Source organism: Mixophyes fleayi, chromosome 10 (genome assembly GCF_038048845.1).
Source record: "Mixophyes fleayi isolate aMixFle1 chromosome 10, aMixFle1.hap1, whole genome shotgun sequence".
Classification (NCBI taxonomy): Eukaryota; Metazoa; Chordata; class Amphibia; order Anura; family Limnodynastidae; genus Mixophyes; species Mixophyes fleayi.
The window spans coordinates 42,997,498-43,017,383 of NC_134411.1; the positions used below are offsets into that span (position 1 = coordinate 42,997,498).

Here is a 19,886-nt window from a genome sequence, read left to right on the forward strand (position 1 = left end):
TGATATTATTACTGAAAAAGCAGCAAGTATTAACATTTTACCAATGGTTTTCTTAACATCCTGCTGCATAACAGGTTTCTGAATAACTGGTCCCATTCCCATATAATAACGTCTATGTGTTGGACAGCTGTGTGTGGTCACCTTCATGTACAATCCTCTTTTGGACAAAGTGCTGCAGGAAACTTAGGAGACTCATCTCCTGGGGATCCCAGCTATCTGAATCAGAGTGCCAATAGGATTTGATCAGGCTGATATGTATCTTGGGGAAAGTGAGGCTGCCCATAAGTCTCCCATATTGCTCAAAAGAATGCTTCGACTGAGTTCTAATAGCAGAATGTAGGGACTTGTTATTCCTGTATTTCAAGTTCACAGCAATTGCTTCCAAGATTCAGGTAATAGGAGGAAAATCATCATCGGAGACCAAGCAAGATACTGCAGACTAATCAAAAAGTGGACATCCACGTTAAAGGACTATCCCATGATGTGAAATCAGACTGAAGAGCTAGAATGCCAGAAATCTACAGAATTCACCACTGATTCACCCAACCAAGCTCATGCAGAATTTTCTTTCATATGTTTTCAGTTTAGTATCTTGTTTTAGCTAACTTTTCTTTGAATTATACTGCAACAGTAAATGCTTCTGCTTTGAATTAAAATCTGTTTTATATATACTGTTAGCATGGTGTTTATCCTTTATTGATTAAGTGTCTGCATATTATAGTGTTTTACAAATCAGAATGTATCCATTCTCATTAGTCCCTGTCCCATTGGGGTGTTCAGTCTAAATTCTCTACCACATAGGAACCCTGGGCTATTTTTTATCAGAGGCCAAATAGCATATTTGCATGTTTTTTGGACTGTACTTGGGCAGGTGTACCTGGGTAAAAGCTATCCTAGTATTTAGAAGAAATACAAACCCCACAGTAGTGGATTATGGTCTGTTTTTCAATTGGACCCATCTGAGGCAGCAGTGTTAACTACTTTGCTCTGTAACAACAATCTTAATACACATGCATAGTATTGCATGGAGTGTCACTGTTTTATTTTATTTTTTTTTAATTCTTACCTCATGAATAATTTAGCTGTTTATTCAGAAAATGCTATTTTGTGCCTCTTGTATTTGTTTAATTTTGTCTCTCTTAGCTAGATTTCCATACATTGAACTGTATTTACCTCTTCATTTCCATCTATAGGAAAAATTCTATCAAGGTCCCACTGAGATTTGAACTCAGATCACTGGATTCAGAGTCCAGAGTGCTAACCATTACACCATGGAACCAACTGTGTAAAATCTGACTTGTTTATTCCTTTAGGACTGGAGCACCCGTGTCTGCCTATAGGGTTGTATCTTCTTATTGGAATAATTTATTTTCGCCTGCTTCATTCTGGTTTAAAACTATTGCGTACACAGTATGGATAAATATTTCATTTTCTCTTAATAAAAAATACATCTTACCTTTTGATTTTTATTATGTTGAACAAACTTAAAAGTACAAAAAATACAGATAACACTTTTAGGAAAAGTATTTAAAATGTAATTACCAGATAGAAACTCTCTATATTGTATCGCCCTTTGGTGCTTGTCCAAATACTAATGAATAGATTGCTATGGCTTAAATGGTGTCTATGCATACCGTTCAGACCATGAAAGCAATAAGCGGCATCAAAATAGTTTTTACCAAAGTGATCAATGGAGTTTGATTTTGACTAATGTACAAGCTCCATTTCACTTCCAGTGAATGTAGCCTAGGACAGCTCAGAGCCCTAAAATTGTACTTGTGCCTTTGGATGTATAGGTTCATTATCTATCAATTGAAGCGCTGGGAGATTTCCATATAAGATCTTTTCCAGCATATTTGAGCACTGTGACTAAAATCTACTACATTACATTTAAAACATATTTCTATCTGTCCCACAATCGTTATAGTTTTGTGATATTATTACTGAAAAAGCAGCAAGTATTAACATTTTACCAATGGTTTTCTTAACATCCTGCTGCATAACAGGTTTCTGAATAACTGGTCCCATTCCCATATAATAACGTCTATGTGTTGGACAGCTGTGTGTGGTCACCTTCATGTACAATCCTCTTTTGGACAAAGTGCTGCAGGAAACTTAGGAGACTCATCTCCTGGGGATCCCAGCTATCTGAATCAGAGTGCCAATAGGATTTGATCAGGCTGATATGTATCTTGGGGAAAGTGAGGCTGCCCATAAGTCTCCCATATTGCTCAAAAGAATGCTTCGACTGAGTTCTAATAGCAGAATGTAGGGACTTGTTATTCCTGTATTTCAAGTTCACAGCAATTGCTTCCAAGATTCAGGTAATAGGAGGAAAATCATCATCGGAGACCAAGCAAGATACTGCAGACTAATCAAAAAGTGGACATCCACGTTAAAGGACTATCCCATGATGTGAAATCAGACTGAAGAGCTAGAATGCCAGAAATCTACAGAATTCACCACTGATTCCCCCAACCAAGCTCATGCAGAATTTTCTTTCATATGTTTTCAGTTTAGTATCTTGTTTTAGCTAACTTTTCTTTGAATTATCCTGCAACAGTAAATGCTTCTGCTTTGAATTAAAATCTGTTTTATATATACTGTTAGCATGGTGTGTATCCTTTATTGATATAGTGTCTGCATATTAAAGTGTTTTACAAATCAGAATGTATCCATTCTCATTAGTCCTTGTCCCATTGGGGTGTTCAGTTTAAATTCTCTACCACACAGGAACCCTGGGCTATTTTTTATCAGAGGCCAAATAGCATATTTGAATGTTTTTTGGACTGTACTTGGGCAGGGGCACCTGGGTAAAAGCTATCCTAGTATTTAGAAGAAATACAAACCCCACAGTAGTGGATTATGGTCTGTTTTTCAATTGGACCCATCTGAGGCAGCAGTGTTAACTACTTTGCTCTGTAACAACAATCTTAATAGACATGCATAGTATTGCATGGAGTGTCACTGTTTTATTTTATTTTTTTAAATTTTTACCTCATGAATAATTTAGCTGTTTATTCAGAAAATGCTATTTTGTGCCTCTTGTATTTGTTTAATTTTGTCTCTGTTAGCTAGATTTCCATACATTGAACTGTATTTACCTCTTCATTTCCATCTATAGGAAACATTCTATCAAGGTCCCACTGAGATTTGAACTCAGATCGCTGGATTCAGAGTCCAGAGTGCTAACCATTACACCATGGCACCAACTGTGTAAAATCTGACTTGTTTATTCCTTTAGGACTGGAGCACCCGTGTCTGCCTATAGGGTTGTATCTTCTTATTGGAATAATTTGTTTTCGCCTGCTTCATTCTGGTTTAAAACTATTGCGTACACAGTATGGATAAATATTTCATTTTCTCTTAATAAAAAATACATCTTACCTTTTGATTTTTATTATGTTGAACAAACTTAAAAGTACAAAAAATACAGATAACACTTTTAGGAAAAGTATTTAAAATGTAATTACCAGATAGAAACTCTCTATATTGTATCGCCCTTTGGTGCTTGTCCAAATACTAATGAATAGATTGCTATGGCTTAAATGGTGTCTATGCATACCTTTCAGACCATGAAAGCAATAAGCGGCATCAAAATAGTTTTTACCAAAGTGATCAATGGAGTTTGATTTTGACTAATGTACAAGCTCCATTTCACTTTCAGTGAATGTAGCCTAGGACAGCTCAGAGCCCTAAAATTGTACTTGTGCCTTTGGATGTATAGGTTCATTATCTATCAATTGAAGCGCTGGGAGATTTCCATATAAGATCTTTTCCAGCATATTTGAGCACTGTGACTAAAATCTACTACATTACATTTAAAACATATTTCTTTCTGTCCCACAATCGTTATAGTTCTGTGATATTATTACTGAAAAAGCAGCAAGTATTAACATTTTACCAATGGTTTTCTTAACATCCTGCTGCATACCAGGTTTCTGAATAACTGGTCCCATTCCCATATAATAACGTCTATGTGTTGGACAGCTGTGTGTGGTCACCTTCATGTACAATCCTCTTTTGGACAAAGTGCTGCAGGAAACTTAGGAGACTCATCTCCTGGGGATCCCAGCTATCTGAATCAGAGTGCCAATAGGATTTGATCAGGCTGATATGTATCTTGGGGAAAGTGAGGCTGCCCATAAGTCTCCCATATTGCTCAAAAGAATGCTTCGACTGAGTTCTTAGAGCAGAATGTAGGGACTTGTTATTCCTGTATTTCAAGTTCACAGCAATTGCTTCCAAGATTCAGGTAATAGGAGGAAAATCATCATCGGAGACCAAGCAAGATACTGCAGACTAATCAAAAAGTGGACATCCACGTTAAAGGACTATCCCATGATGTGAAATCAGACTGAAGAGCTAGAATGCCAGAAATCTACAGAATTCACCACTGATTCCCCCAACCAAGCTCATGCAGAATTTTCTTTCATATGTTTTCAGTTTAGTATCTTGTTTTAGCTAACTTTTCTTTGAATTATCCTGCAACAGTAAATGCTTCTGCTTTGAATTAAAATCTGTTTTATATATACTGTTAGCATGGTTTTTATCCTTTATTGATATAGTGTCTGCATATTATAGTGTTTTACAAATCAGAATGTATCCATTCTCATTAGTCCCTGTCCCATTGGGGTGTTCAGTTTAAATTCTCTACCACACAGGAACCCTGGGCTATTTTTTATCAGAGGCCAAATAGCATATTTGAATGTTTTTTGGACTGTACTTGGGCAGGTGTACCTGGGTAAAAGCTATCCTAGTATTTAGAAGAAATACAAACCCCACAGTAGTTGATTATGGTCTGTTTTTCAATTGGACCCATCTGAGGCAGCAGTGTTAACTACTTTGCTCTGTAACAACAATCTTAATAGACATGCATAGTATTGCATGGAGTGTCACTGTTTTATTTTATTTTTTTAAATTCTTACCTCATGAATAATTTAGCTGTTTATTCAGAAAATGCTATTTTGTGCCTCTTGTATTTGTTTAATTTTGTCTCTGTTAGCTAGATTTCCATACATTGAACTGTATTTACCTCTGCATTTCCATCTATAGGAAAAATTCTATCAAGGTCCCACTGAGATTTGAACTCAGATCACTGGACTCAGAGTCCAGAGTGCTAACCATTACACCATGGCATCATCTGTGTAAAATCTGACTTGTTTATTCCTTTAGGACTGGAGCACCCGTGTCTGCCTATAGGGTTGTATCTTCTTATTGGAATAATTTGTTTTCGCCTGCTTCATTCTGGTTTAAAACTATTGCGTACACAGTATGGATAAATATTTCATTTTCTCTTAATAAAAAATACATCTTACCTTTTGATTTTTATTATGTTGAACAAACTTAAAAGTACAAAAAATACAGATAACACTTTTAGGAAAAGTATTTAAAATGTAATTACCAGATAGAAACTCTCTATATTGTATCGCCCTTTGGTGCTTGTCCAAATACTAATGAATAGATTGCTATGGCTTAAATGGTGTCTATGCATACCGTTCAGACCATGAAAGCAATAAGCGGCATCAAAATAGTTTTTACCAAAGTGATCGATGGAGTTTGATTTTGACTAATGTACAAGCTCCATTTCACTTCCAGTGAATGTAGCCTAGGACAGCTCAGAGCCCTAAAATTGTACTTGTGCCTTTGGATGTATAGGTTCATTATCTATCAATTGAAGCGCTGGGAGATTTCCATATAAGATCTTTTCCAGCATATTTGAGCACTGTGACTAAAATCTACTACATTACATTTAAAACATATTTCTATCTGTCCCACAATCGTTATAGTTCTGTGATATTATTACTGAAAAAGCAGCAAGTATTAACATTTTACCAATGGTTTTCTTAACATCCTGCTGCATACCAGGTTTCTGAATAACTTGTCCCATTCCCATATAATAACGTCTATGTGTTGGACAGCTGTGTGTGGTCACCTTCATGTACAATCCTCTTTTGGACAAAGTGCTGCAGGAAACTTAGGAGACTCATCTCCTGGGGATCCCAGCTATCTGAATCAGAGTGCCAATAGGATTTGATCAGGCTGATATGTATCTTGGGGAAAGTGAGGCTGCCCATAAGTCTCCCATATTGCTCAAAAGAATGCTTCGACTGAGTTCTAATAGCAGAATGTAGGGACTTGTTATTCCTGTATTTCAAGTTCACAGCAATTGCTTCCAAGATTCAGGTAATAGGAGGAAAATCATCATCGGAGACCAAGCAAGATACTGCAGACTAATCAAAAAGTGGACATCCACGTTAAAGGACTATCCCATGATGTGATATCAGACTGAAGAGCTAGAATGCCAGAAATCTACAGAATTCACCACTGATTCCCCCAACCAAGCTCATGCAGAATTTTCTTTCATATGTTTTCAGTTTAGTATCTTGTTTTAGCTAACTTTTCTTTGAATTATCCTGCAACAGTAAATGCTTCTGCTTTGAATTAAAATCTGTTTTATATATATTGTTAGCATGGTGTTTATCCTTTATTGATATAGTGTCTGCATATTATAGTGTTTTACAAATCAGAATGTATCCATTCTCATTAGTCCCTGTCCCATTGGGGTGTTCAGTTTAAATTCTCTACCACACAGGAACCCTGGGCTATTTTTTATCAGAGGCCAAATAGCATATTTGAATGTTTTTTGGACTGTACTTGGGCAGGGGCACCTGGGTAAAAGCTATCCTAGTATTTAGAAGAAATACAAACCCCACAGTAGTGGATTATGGTCTGTTTTTCAATTGGACCCATCTGAGGCAGCAGTGTTAACTACTTTGCTCTGTAACAACAATCTTAATAGACATGCATAGTATTGCATGGAGTGTCACTGTTTTATTTTATTTTTTAAAATTTTTACCTCATGAATAATTTAGCTGTTTATTCAGAAAATGCTATTTTGTGCCTCTTGTATTTGTTTAATTTTGTCTCTGTTAGCTAGATTTCCATACATTGAACTGTATTTACCTCTTCATTTCCATCTATAGGAAAAATTCTATCAAGGTCCCACTGAGATTTGAACTCAGATCGCTGGATTCAGAGTCCAGAGTGCTAACCATTACACCATGGCACCAACTGTGTAAAATCTGACTTGTTTATTCCTTTAGGACTGGAGCACCCGTGTCTGCCTATAGGGTTGTATCTTCTTATTGGAATAATTTGTTTTCGCCTGCTACATTCTGGTTTAAAACTATTGCGTACACAGTATGGATAAATATTTCATTTTCTCTTAATAAAAAATACATCTTACCTTTTGATTTTTATTATGTTGAACAAACTTAAAAGTACAAAAAATACAGATAACACTTTTAGGAAAAGTATTTAAAATGTAATTACCAGATAGAAACTCTCTATATTGTATCGCCCTTTGGTGCTTGTCCAAATACTAATGAATAGATTGCTATGGCTTAAATGGTGTCTATGCATACCGTTCAGACCATGAAAGCAATAAGCGGCATCAAAATAGTTTTTACCAAAGTGATCAATGGAGTTTGATTTTGACTAATGTACAAGCTCCATTTCACTTCCAGTGAATGTAGCCTAGGACAGCTCAGAGCCCTAAAATTGTACTTGTGCCTTTGGATGTATAGGTTCATTATCTATCAATTGAAGCGCTGGGAGATTTCCATATAAGATCTTTTCCAGCATATTTGAGCACTGTGACTAAAATCTACTACATTACATTTAAAACATATTTCTAGCTGTCCCACAATCGTTATAGTTCTGTGATATTATTACTGAAAAAGCAGCAAGTATTAACATTTTACCAATGGTTTTCTTAACATCCTGCTGCATAACAGGTTTCTGAATAACTGGTCCCATTCCCATATAATAACGTCTATGTGTTGGACAGCTGTGTGTGGTCACCTTCATGTACAATCCTCTTTTGGACAAAGTGCTGCAGGAAACTTAGGAGACTCATCTCCTGGGGATCCCAGCTATCTGAATCAGAGTGCCAATAGGATTTGATCAGGCTGATATGTATCTTGGGGAAAGTGAGGCTGCCCATAAGTCTCCCATATTGCTCAAAAGAATGCTTCGACTGAGTTCTAATAGCAGAATGTAGGGACTTGTTATTCCTGTATTTCAAGTTCACAGCAATTGCTTCCAAGATTCAGGTAATAGGAGGAAAATCATCATCGGAGACCAAGCAAGATACTGCAGACTAATCAAAAAGTGGACATCCACGTTAAAGGACTATCCCATGATGTGAAATCAGACTGAAGAGCTAGAATGCCAGAAATCTACAGAATTCACCACTGATTCCCCCAACCAAGCTCATGCAGAATTTTCTTTCATATGTTTTCAGTTTAGTATCTTGTTTTAGCTAACTTTTCTTTGAATTATCCTGCAACAGTAAATGCTTCTGCTTTGAATTAAAATCTGTTTTATATATACTGTTAGCATGGTGTTTATCCTTTATTGATATAGTGTCTGCATATTATAGTGTTTTACAAATCAGAATGTATCCATTCTCATTAGTCCCTGTCCCATTGGGGTGTTCAGTTTAAATTCTCTACCACACAGGAACCCTGGGCTATTTTTTATCAGAGGCCAAATAGCATATTTGAATGTTTTTTGGACTGTACTTGGGCAGGGGCACCTGGGTAAAAGCTATCCTAGTATTTAGAAGAAATACAAACCCCACAGTAGTGGATTATGGTCTGTTTTTCAATTGGACCCATCTGAGGCAGCAGTGTTAACTACTTTGCTCTGTAACAACAATCTTAATAGACATGCATAGTATTGCATGGAGTGTCACTGTTTTATTTTATTTTTTAAAATTTTTACCTCATGAATAATTTAGCTGTTTATTCAGAAAATGCTATTTTGTGCCTCTTGTATTTGTTTAATTTTGTCTCTGTTAGCTAGATTTCCATACATTGAACTGTATTTACCTCTTCATTTCCATCTATAGGAAAAATTCTATCAAGGTCCCACTGAGATTTGAACTCAGATCGCTGGATTCAGAGTCCCCAGATTGCTAACCATTACACCATGGCACCATCTGTGTAAAATCTGACTTGTTTATTCCTTTAGGACTGGAGCACCCGTGTCTGCCTATAGGGTTGTATCTTCTTATTGGAATAATTTGTTTTCGCCTGCTACATTCTGGTTTAAAACTATTGCGTACACAGTATGGATAAATATTTCATTTTCTCTTAATAAAAAATACATCTTACCTTTTGATTTTTATTATGTTGAACAAACTTAAAAGTACAAAAAATACAGATAACACTTTTAGGAAAAGTATTTAAAATGTAATTACCAGATAGAAACTCTCTATATTGTATCGCCCTTTGGTGCTTGTCCAAATACTAATGAATAGATTGCTATGGCTTAAATGGTGTCTATGCATACCTTTCAGACCATGAAAGCAATAAGCGGCATCAAAATAGTTTTTACCAAAGTGATCAATGGAGTTTGATTTTGACTAATGTACAAGCTCCATTTCACTTTCAGTGAATGTAGCCTAGGACAGCTCAGAGCCCTAAAATTGTACTTGTGCCTTTGGATGTATAGGTTCATTATCTATCAATTGAAGCGCTGGGAGATTTCCATATAAGATCTTTTCCAGCATATTTGAGCACTGTGACTAAAATCTACTACATTACATTTAAAACATATTTCTATCTGTCCCACAATCGTTATAGTTCTGTGATATTATTACTGAAAAAGCAGCAAGTATTAACATTTTACCAATGGTTTTCTTAACATCCTGCTGCATACCAGGTTTCTGAATAACTGGTCCCATTCCCATATAATAACGTCTATGTGTTGGACAGCTGTGTGTGGTCACCTTCATGTACAATCCTCTTTTGGACAAAGTGCTGCAGGAAACTTAGGAGACTCATCTCCTGGGGATCCCAGCTATCTGAATCAGAGTGCCAATAGGATTTGATCAGGCTGATATGTATCTTGGGGAAAGTGAGGCTGCCCATAAGTCTCCCATATTGCTCAAAAGAATGCTTCGACTGAGTTCTTAGAGCAGAATGTAGGGACTTGTTATTCCTGTATTTCAAGTTCACAGCAATTGCTTCCAAGATTCAGGTAATAGGAGGAAAATCATCATCGGAGACCAAGCAAGATACTGCAGACTAATCAAAAAGTGGACATCCACGTTAAAGGACTATCCCATGATGTGAAATCAGACTGAAGAGCTAGAATGCCAGAAATCTACAGAATTCACCACTGATTCCCCCAACCAAGCTCATGCAGAATTTTCTTTCATATGTTTTCAGTTTAGTATCTTGTTTTAGCTAACTTTTCTTTGAATTATCCTGCAACAGTAAATGCTTCTGCTTTGAATTAAAATCTGTTTTATATATACTGTTAGCATGGTGTTTATCCTTTATTGATATAGTGTCTGCATATTATAGTGTTTTACAAATCAGAATGTATCCATTCTCATTAGTCCCTGTCCCATTGGGGTGTTCAGTTTAAATTCTCTACCACACAGGAACCCTGGGCTATTTTTTATCAGAGGCCAAATAGCATATTTGAATGTTTTTTGGACTGTACTTGGGCAGGTGTACCTGGGTAAAAGCTATCCTAGTATTTAGAAGAAATACAAACCCCACAGTAGTGGATTATGGTCTGTTTTTCAATTGGACCCATCTGAGGCAGCAGTGTTAACTACTTTGCTCTGTAACAACAATCTTAATAGACATGCATAGTATTGCATGGAGTGTCACTGTTTTATTTTATTTTTTTAAATTCTTACCTCATGAATAATTTAGCTGTTTATTCAGAAAATGCTATTTTGTGCCTCTTGTATTTGTTTAATTTTGTCTCTGTTAGCTAGATTTCCATACATTGAACTGTATTTACCTCTGCATTTCCATCTATAGGAAAAATTCTATCAAGGTCCCACTGAGATTTGAACTCAGATCACTGGACTCAGAGTCCAGAGTGCTAACCATTACACCATGGCATCATCTGTGTAAAATCTGACTTGTTTATTCCTTTAGGACTGGAGCACCCGTGTCTGCCTATAGGGTTGTATCTTCTTATTGGAATAATTTGTTTTCGCCTGCTTCATTCTGGTTTAAAACTATTGCGTACACAGTATGGATAAATATTTCATTTTCTCTTAATAAAAAATACATCTTACCTTTTGATTTTTATTATGTTGAACAAACTTAAAAGTACAAAAAATACAGATAACACTTTTAGGAAAAGTATTTAAAATGTAATTACCAGATAGAAACTCTCTATATTGTATCGCCCTTTGGTGCTTGTCCAAATACTAATGAATAGATTGCTATGGCTTAAATGGTGTCTATGCATACCGTTCAGACCATGAAAGCAATAAGCGGCATCAAAATAGTTTTTACCAAAGTGATCGATGGAGTTTGATTTTGACTAATGTACAAGCTCCATTTCACTTCCAGTGAATGTAGCCTAGGACAGCTCAGAGCCCTAAAATTGTACTTGTGCCTTTGGATGTATAGGTTCATTATCTATCAATTGAAGCGCTGGGAGATTTCCATATAAGATCTTTTCCAGCATATTTGAGCACTGTGACTAAAATCTACTACATTACATTTAAAACATATTTCTATCTGTCCCACAATCGTTATAGTTCTGTGATATTATTACTGAAAAAGCAGCAAGTATTAACATTTTACCAATGGTTTTCTTAACATCCTGCTGCATACCAGGTTTCTGAATAACTTGTCCCATTCCCATATAATAACGTCTATGTGTTGGACAGCTGTGTGTGGTCACCTTCATGTACAATCCTCTTTTGGACAAAGTGCTGCAGGAAACTTAGGAGACTCATCTCCTGGGGATCCCAGCTATCTGAATCAGAGTGCCAATAGGATTTGATCAGGCTGATATGTATCTTGGGGAAAGTGAGGCTGCCCATAAGTCTCCCATATTGCTCAAAAGAATGCTTCGACTGAGTTCTAATAGCAGAATGTAGGGACTTGTTATTCCTGTATTTCAAGTTCACAGCAATTGCTTCCAAGATTCAGGTAATAGGAGGAAAATCATCATCGGAGACCAAGCAAGATACTGCAGACTAATCAAAAAGTGGACATCCACGTTAAAGGACTATCCCATGATGTGATATCAGACTGAAGAGCTAGAATGCCAGAAATCTACAGAATTCACCACTGATTCCCCCAACCAAGCTCATGCAGAATTTTCTTTCATATGTTTTCAGTTTAGTATCTTGTTTTAGCTAACTTTTCTTTGAATTATCCTGCAACAGTAAATGCTTCTGCTTTGAATTAAAATCTGTTTTATATATATTGTTAGCATGGTGTTTATCCTTTATTGATATAGTGTCTGCATATTATAGTGTTTTACAAATCAGAATGTATCCATTCTCATTAGTCCCTGTCCCATTGGGGTGTTCAGTTTAAATTCTCTACCACACAGGAACCCTGGGCTATTTTTTATCAGAGGCCAAATAGCATATTTGAATGTTTTTTGGACTGTACTTGGGCAGGGGCACCTGGGTAAAAGCTATCCTAGTATTTAGAAGAAATACAAACCCCACAGTAGTGGATTATGGTCTGTTTTTCAATTGGACCCATCTGAGGCAGCAGTGTTAACTACTTTGCTCTGTAACAACAATCTTAATAGACATGCATAGTATTGCATGGAGTGTCACTGTTTTATTTTATTTTTTAAAATTTTTACCTCATGAATAATTTAGCTGTTTATTCAGAAAATGCTATTTTGTGCCTCTTGTATTTGTTTAATTTTGTCTCTGTTAGCTAGATTTCCATACATTGAACTGTATTTACCTCTTCATTTCCATCTATAGGAAAAATTCTATCAAGGTCCCACTGAGATTTGAACTCAGATCGCTGGATTCAGAGTCCAGAGTGCTAACCATTACACCATGGCACCAACTGTGTAAAATCTGACTTGTTTATTCCTTTAGGACTGGAGCACCCGTGTCTGCCTATAGGGTTGTATCTTCTTATTGGAATAATTTGTTTTCGCCTGCTACATTCTGGTTTAAAACTATTGCGTACACAGTATGGATAAATATTTCATTTTCTCTTAATAAAAAATACATCTTACCTTTTGATTTTTATTATGTTGAACAAACTTAAAAGTACAAAAAATACAGATAACACTTTTAGGAAAAGTATTTAAAATGTAATTACCAGATAGAAACTCTCTATATTGTATCGCCCTTTGGTGCTTGTCCAAATACTAATGAATAGATTGCTATGGCTTAAATGGTGTCTATGCATACCGTTCAGACCATGAAAGCAATAAGCGGCATCAAAATAGTTTTTACCAAAGTGATCAATGGAGTTTGATTTTGACTAATGTACAAGCTCCATTTCACTTCCAGTGAATGTAGCCTAGGACAGCTCAGAGCCCTAAAATTGTACTTGTGCCTTTGGATGTATAGGTTCATTATCTATCAATTGAAGCGCTGGGAGATTTCCATATAAGATCTTTTCCAGCATATTTGAGCACTGTGACTAAAATCTACTACATTACATTTAAAACATATTTCTAGCTGTCCCACAATCGTTATAGTTCTGTGATATTATTACTGAAAAAGCAGCAAGTATTAACATTTTACCAATGGTTTTCTTAACATCCTGCTGCATAACAGGTTTCTGAATAACTGGTCCCATTCCCATATAATAACGTCTATGTGTTGGACAGCTGTGTGTGGTCACCTTCATGTACAATCCTCTTTTGGACAAAGTGCTGCAGGAAACTTAGGAGACTCATCTCCTGGGGATCCCAGCTATCTGAATCAGAGTGCCAATAGGATTTGATCAGGCTGATATGTATCTTGGGGAAAGTGAGGCTGCCCATAAGTCTCCCATATTGCTCAAAAGAATGCTTCGACTGAGTTCTAATAGCAGAATGTAGGGACTTGTTATTCCTGTATTTCAAGTTCACAGCAATTGCTTCCAAGATTCAGGTAATAGGAGGAAAATCATCATCGGAGACCAAGCAAGATACTGCAGACTAATCAAAAAGTGGACATCCACGTTAAAGGACTATCCCATGATGTGAAATCAGACTGAAGAGCTAGAATGCCAGAAATCTACAGAATTCACCACTGATTCCCCCAACCAAGCTCATGCAGAATTTTCTTTCATATGTTTTCAGTTTAGTATCTTGTTTTAGCTAACTTTTCTTTGAATTATCCTGCAACAGTAAATGCTTCTGCTTTGAATTAAAATCTGTTTTATATATACTGTTAGCATGGTGTTTATCCTTTATTGATATAGTGTCTGCATATTATAGTGTTTTACAAATCAGAATGTATCCATTCTCATTAGTCCCTGTCCCATTGGGGTGTTCAGTTTAAATTCTCTACCACACAGGAACCCTGGGCTATTTTTTATCAGAGGCCAAATAGCATATTTGAATGTTTTTTGGACTGTACTTGGGCAGGGGCACCTGGGTAAAAGCTATCCTAGTATTTAGAAGAAATACAAACCCCACAGTAGTGGATTATGGTCTGTTTTTCAATTGGACCCATCTGAGGCAGCAGTGTTAACTACTTTGCTCTGTAACAACAATCTTAATAGACATGCATAGTATTGCATGGAGTGTCACTGTTTTATTTTATTTTTTAAAATTTTTACCTCATGAATAATTTAGCTGTTTATTCAGAAAATGCTATTTTGTGCCTCTTGTATTTGTTTAATTTTGTCTCTGTTAGCTAGATTTCCATACATTGAACTGTATTTACCTCTTCATTTCCATCTATAGGAAAAATTCTATCAAGGTCCCACTGAGATTTGAACTCAGATCGCTGGATTCAGAGTCCCCAGATTGCTAACCATTACACCATGGCACCATCTGTGTAAAATCTGACTTGTTTATTCCTTTAGGACTGGAGCACCCGTGTCTGCCTATAGGGTTGTATCTTCTTATTGGAATAATTTGTTTTCGCCTGCTACATTCTGGTTTAAAACTATTGCGTACACAGTATGGATAAATATTTCATTTTCTCTTAATAAAAAATACATCTTACCTTTTGATTTTTATTATGTTGAACAAACTTAAAAGTACAAAAAATACAGATAACACTTTTAGGAAAAGTATTTAAAATGTAATTACCAGATAGAAACTCTCTATATTGTATCGCCCTTTGGTGCTTGTCCAAATGCTAATGAATAGATTGCTATGGCTTAAATGGTGTCTATGCATACCGTTCAGACCATGAAAGCAATAAGCGGCATCAAAATAGTTTTTACCAAAGTGATCAATGGAGTTTGATTTTGACTAATGTACAAGCTCCATTTCACTTCCAGTGAATGTAGCCTAGGACAGCTCAGAGCCCTAAAATTGTACTTGTGCCTTTGGATGTATAGGTTCATTATCTATCAATTGAAGCGCTGGGAGATTTCCATATAAGATCTTTTCCAGCATATTTGAGCACTGTGACTAAAATCTACTACATTACATTTAAAACATATTTCTAGCTGTCCCACAATCGTTATAGTTCTGTGATATTATTACTGAAAAAGCAGCAAGTATTAACATTTTACCAATGGTTTTCTTAACATCCTGCTGCATAACAGGTTTCTGAATAACTGGTCCCATTCCCATATAATAACGTCTATGTGTTGGACAGCTGTGTGTGGTCACCTTCATGTACAATCCTCTTTTGGACAAAGTGCTGCAGGAAACTTAGGAGACTCATCTCCTGGGGATCCCAGCTATCTGAATCAGAGTGCCAATAGGATTTGATCAGGCTGATATGTATCTTGGGGAAAGTGAGGCTGCCCATAAGTCTCCCATATTGCTCAAAAGAATGCTTCGACTGAGTTCTAATAGCAGAATGTAGGGACTTGTTATTCCTGTATTTCAAGTTCACAGCAATTGCTTCCAAGATTCAGGTAATAGGAGGAAAATCATCATCGGAGACCAAGCAAGATACTGCAGACTAATCAAAAAGTGGACATCCACGTTAAAGGACTATCCCATGATGTGAAATCAGACTGAAGAGCTAGAATGCCAGAAATCTACAGAATTCACCACTGATTCCCCCAACCAAGCTCATGCAGAATTTTCTTTCATATGTTTTCAGTTTAGTATCTTGTTTTAGCTAACTTTTCTTTGAATTATCCTGCAACAGTAAATGCTTCTGCTTTGAATTAAAATCTGTTTTATATATACTGTTAGCATGGTGTTTATCCTTTATTGATATAGTGTCTGCATATTATAGTGTTTTACAAATCAGAATGTATCCATTCTCATTAGTCCCTGTCCCATTGGGGTGTTCAGTTTAAATTCTCTACCACACAGGAACCCTGGGCTATTTTTTATCAGAGGCCAAATAGCATATTTGAATGTTTTTTGGACTGTACTTGGGCAGGGGCACCTGGGTAAAAGCTATCCTAGTATTTAGAAGAAATACAAACCCCACAGTAGTGGATTATGGTCTGTTTTTCAATTGGACCCATCTGAGGCAGCAGTGTTAACTACTTTGCTCTGTAACAACAATCTTAATAGACATGCATAGTATTGCATGGAGTGTCACTGTTTTATTTTATTTTTTAAAATTTTTACCTCATGAATAATTTAGCTGTTTATTCAGAAAATGCTATTTTGTGCCTCTTGTATTTGTTTAATTTTGTCTCTGTTAGCTAGATTTCCATACATTGAACTGTATTTACCTCTTCATTTCCATCTATAGGAAAAATTCTATCAAGGTCCCACTGAGATTTGAACTCAGATCGCTGGATTCAGAGTCCCCAGATTGCTAACCATTACACCATGGCACCATCTGTGTAAAATCTGACTTGTTTATTCCTTTAGGACTGGAGCACCCGTGTCTGCCTATAGGGTTGTATCTTCTTATTGGAATAATTTGTTTTCGCCTGCTACATTCTGGTTTAAAACTATTGCGTACACAGTATGGATAAATATTTCATTTTCTCTTAATAAAAAATACATCTTACCTTTTGATTTTTATTATGTTGAACAAACTTAAAAGTACAAAAAATACAGATAACACTTTTAGGAAAAGTATTTAAAATGTAATTACCAGATAGAAACTCTCTATATTGTATCGCCCTTTGGTGCTTGTCCAAATGCTAATGAATAGATTGCTATGGCTTAAATGGTGTCTATGCATACCGTTCAGACCATGAAAGCAATAAGCGGCATCAAAATAGTTTTTACCAAAGTGATCAATGGAGTTTGATTTTGACTAATGTACAAGCTCCATTTCACTTCCAGTGAATGTAGCCTAGGACAGCTCAGAGCCCTAAAATTGTACTTGTGCCTTTGGATGTATAGGTTCATTATCTATCAATTGAAGCGCTGGGAGATTTCCATATAAGATCTTTTCCAGCATATTTGAGCACTGTGACTAAAATCTACTACATTACATTTAAAACATATTTCTAGCTGTCCCACAATCGTTATAGTTCTGTGATATTATTACTGAAAAAGCAGCAAGTATTAACATTTTACCAATGGTTTTCTTAACATCCTGCTGCATAACAGGTTTCTGAATAACTGGTCCCATTCCCATATAATAACGTCTATGTGTTGGACAGCTGTGTGTGGTCACCTTCATGTACAATCCTCTTTTGGACAAAGTGCTGCAGGAAACTTAGGAGACTCATCTCCTGGGGATCCCAGCTATCTGAATCAGAGTGCCAATAGGATTTGATCAGGCTGATATGTATCTTGGGGAAAGTGAGGCTGCCCATAAGTCTCCCATATTGCTCAAAAGAATGCTTCGACTGAGTTCTAATAGCAGAATGTAGGGACTTGTTATTCCTGTATTTCAAGTTCACAGCAATTGCTTCCAAGATTCAGGTAATAGGAGGAAAATCATCATCGGAGACCAAGCAAGATACTGCAGACTAATCAAAAAGTGGACATCCACGTTAAAGGACTATCCCATGATGTGAAATCAGACTGAAGAGCTAGAATGCCAGAAATCTACAGAATTCACCACTGATTCCCCCAACCAAGCTCATGCAGAATTTTCTTTCATATGTTTTCAGTTTAGTATCTTGTTTTAGCTAACTTTTCTTTGAATTATCCTGCAACAGTAAATGCTTCTGCTTTGAATTAAAATCTGTTTTATATATACTGTTAGCATGGTGTTTATCCTTTATTGATATAGTGTCTGCATATTATAGTGTTTTACAAATCAGAATGTATCCATTCTCATTAGTCCCTGTCCCATTGGGGTGTTCAGTTTAAATTCTCTACCACACAGGAACCCTGGGCTATTTTTTATCAGAGGCCAAATAGCATATTTGAATGTTTTTTGGACTGTACTTGGGCAGGGGCACCTGGGTAAAAGCTATCCTAGTATTTAGAAGAAATACAAACCCCACAGTAGTGGATTATGGTCTGTTTTTCAATTGGACCCATCTGAGGCAGCAGTGTTAACTACTTTGCTCTGTAACAACAATCTTAATAGACATGCATAGTATTGCATGGAGTGTCACTGTTTTATTTTATTTTTTAAAATTTTTACCTCATGAATAATTTAGCTGTTTATTCAGAAAATGCTATTTTGTGCCTCTTGTATTTGTTTAATTTTGTCTCTGTTAGCTAGATTTCCATACATTGAACTGTATTTACCTCTTCATTTCCATCTATAGGAAAAATTCTATCAAGGTCCCACTGAGATTTGAACTCAGATCGCTGGATTCAGAGGCCCCAGAGTGCTAACCATTACACCATGGCACCATCTGTGTAAAATCTGACTTGTTTATTCCTTTAGGACTGGAGCACCCGTGTCTGCCTATAGGGTTGTATCTTCTTATTGGAATAATTTGTTTTCGCCTGCTACATTCTGGTTTAAAACTATTGCGTACACAGTATGGATAAATATTTCATTTTCTCTTAATAAAAAATACATCTTACCTTTTGATTTTTATTATGTTGAACAAACTTAAAAGTACAAAAAATACAGATAACACTTTTAGGAAAAGTATTTAAAATGTAATTACCAGATAGAAACTCTCTATATTGTATCGCCCTTTGGTGCTTGTCCAAATGCTAATGAATAGATTGCTATGGCTTAAATGGTGTCTATGCATACCGTTCAGACCATGAAAGCAATAAGCGGCATCAAAATAGTTTTTACCAAAGTGATCAATGGAGTTTGATTTTGACTAATGTACAAGCTCCATTTCACTTCCAGTGAATGTAGCCTAGGACAGCTCAGAGCCCTAAAATTGTACTTGTGCCTTTGGATGTATAGGTTCATTATCTATCAATTGAAGCGCTGGGAGATTTCCATATAAGATCTTTTCCAGCATATTTGAGCACTGTGACTAAAATCTACTACATTACATTTAAAACATATTTCTAGCTGTCCCACAATCGTTATAGTTCTGTGATATTATTACTGAAAAAGCAGCAAGTATTAACATTTTACCAATGGTTTTCTTAACATCCTGCTGCATAACAGGTTTCTGAATAACTGGTCCCATTCCCATATAATAACGTCTATGTGTTGGACAGCTGTGTGTGGTCACCTTCATGTACAATCCTCTTTTGGACAAAGTGCTGCAGGAAACTTAGGAGACTCATCTCCTGGGGATCCCAGCTATCTGAATCAGAGTGCCAATAGGATTTGATCAGGCTGATATGTATCTTGGGGAAAGTGAGGCTGCCCATAAGTCTCCCATATTGCTCAAAAGAATGCTTCGACTGAGTTCTAATAGCAGAATGTAGGGACTTGTTATTCCTGTATTTCAAGTTCACAGCAATTGCTTCCAAGATTCAGGTAATAGGAGGAAAATCATCATCGGAGACCAAGCAAGATACTGCAGACTAATCAAAAAGTGGACATCCACGTTAAAGGACTATCCCATGATGTGAAATCAGACTGAAGAGCTAGAATGCCAGAAATCTACAGAATTCACCACTGATTCCCCCAACCAAGCTCATGCAGAATTTTC

General features: G+C 36.3%; 4 non-coding genes across 4 annotated transcripts; all 4 read right to left on the reverse strand.

Annotated features, from left to right (window-relative positions):
• Nucleotides 1-1,207: 1,207 nt before the first annotated feature.
• On the reverse strand, nucleotides 1,208-1,279 carry TRNAQ-CUG (transfer RNA glutamine (anticodon CUG)). Its single transcript has one exon. It is a non-coding gene; the product is annotated as a tRNA-Gln (tRNA).
• A 1,859-nt stretch (nucleotides 1,280-3,138) lies between these two features.
• TRNAQ-CUG (transfer RNA glutamine (anticodon CUG)) lies at nucleotides 3,139-3,210 on the reverse strand. Its single transcript has one exon. It is a non-coding gene; the product is annotated as a tRNA-Gln (tRNA).
• Nucleotides 3,211-7,000: 3,790 nt separating this feature from the next.
• On the reverse strand, nucleotides 7,001-7,072 carry TRNAQ-CUG (transfer RNA glutamine (anticodon CUG)). The gene has a single exon. It is a non-coding gene; the product is annotated as a tRNA-Gln (tRNA).
• A 5,723-nt stretch (nucleotides 7,073-12,795) lies between these two features.
• Nucleotides 12,796-12,867, reverse strand: TRNAQ-CUG (transfer RNA glutamine (anticodon CUG)). Its single transcript has one exon. It is a non-coding gene; the product is annotated as a tRNA-Gln (tRNA).
• Between the last annotated feature and the right edge of the window lie 7,019 nt (nucleotides 12,868-19,886).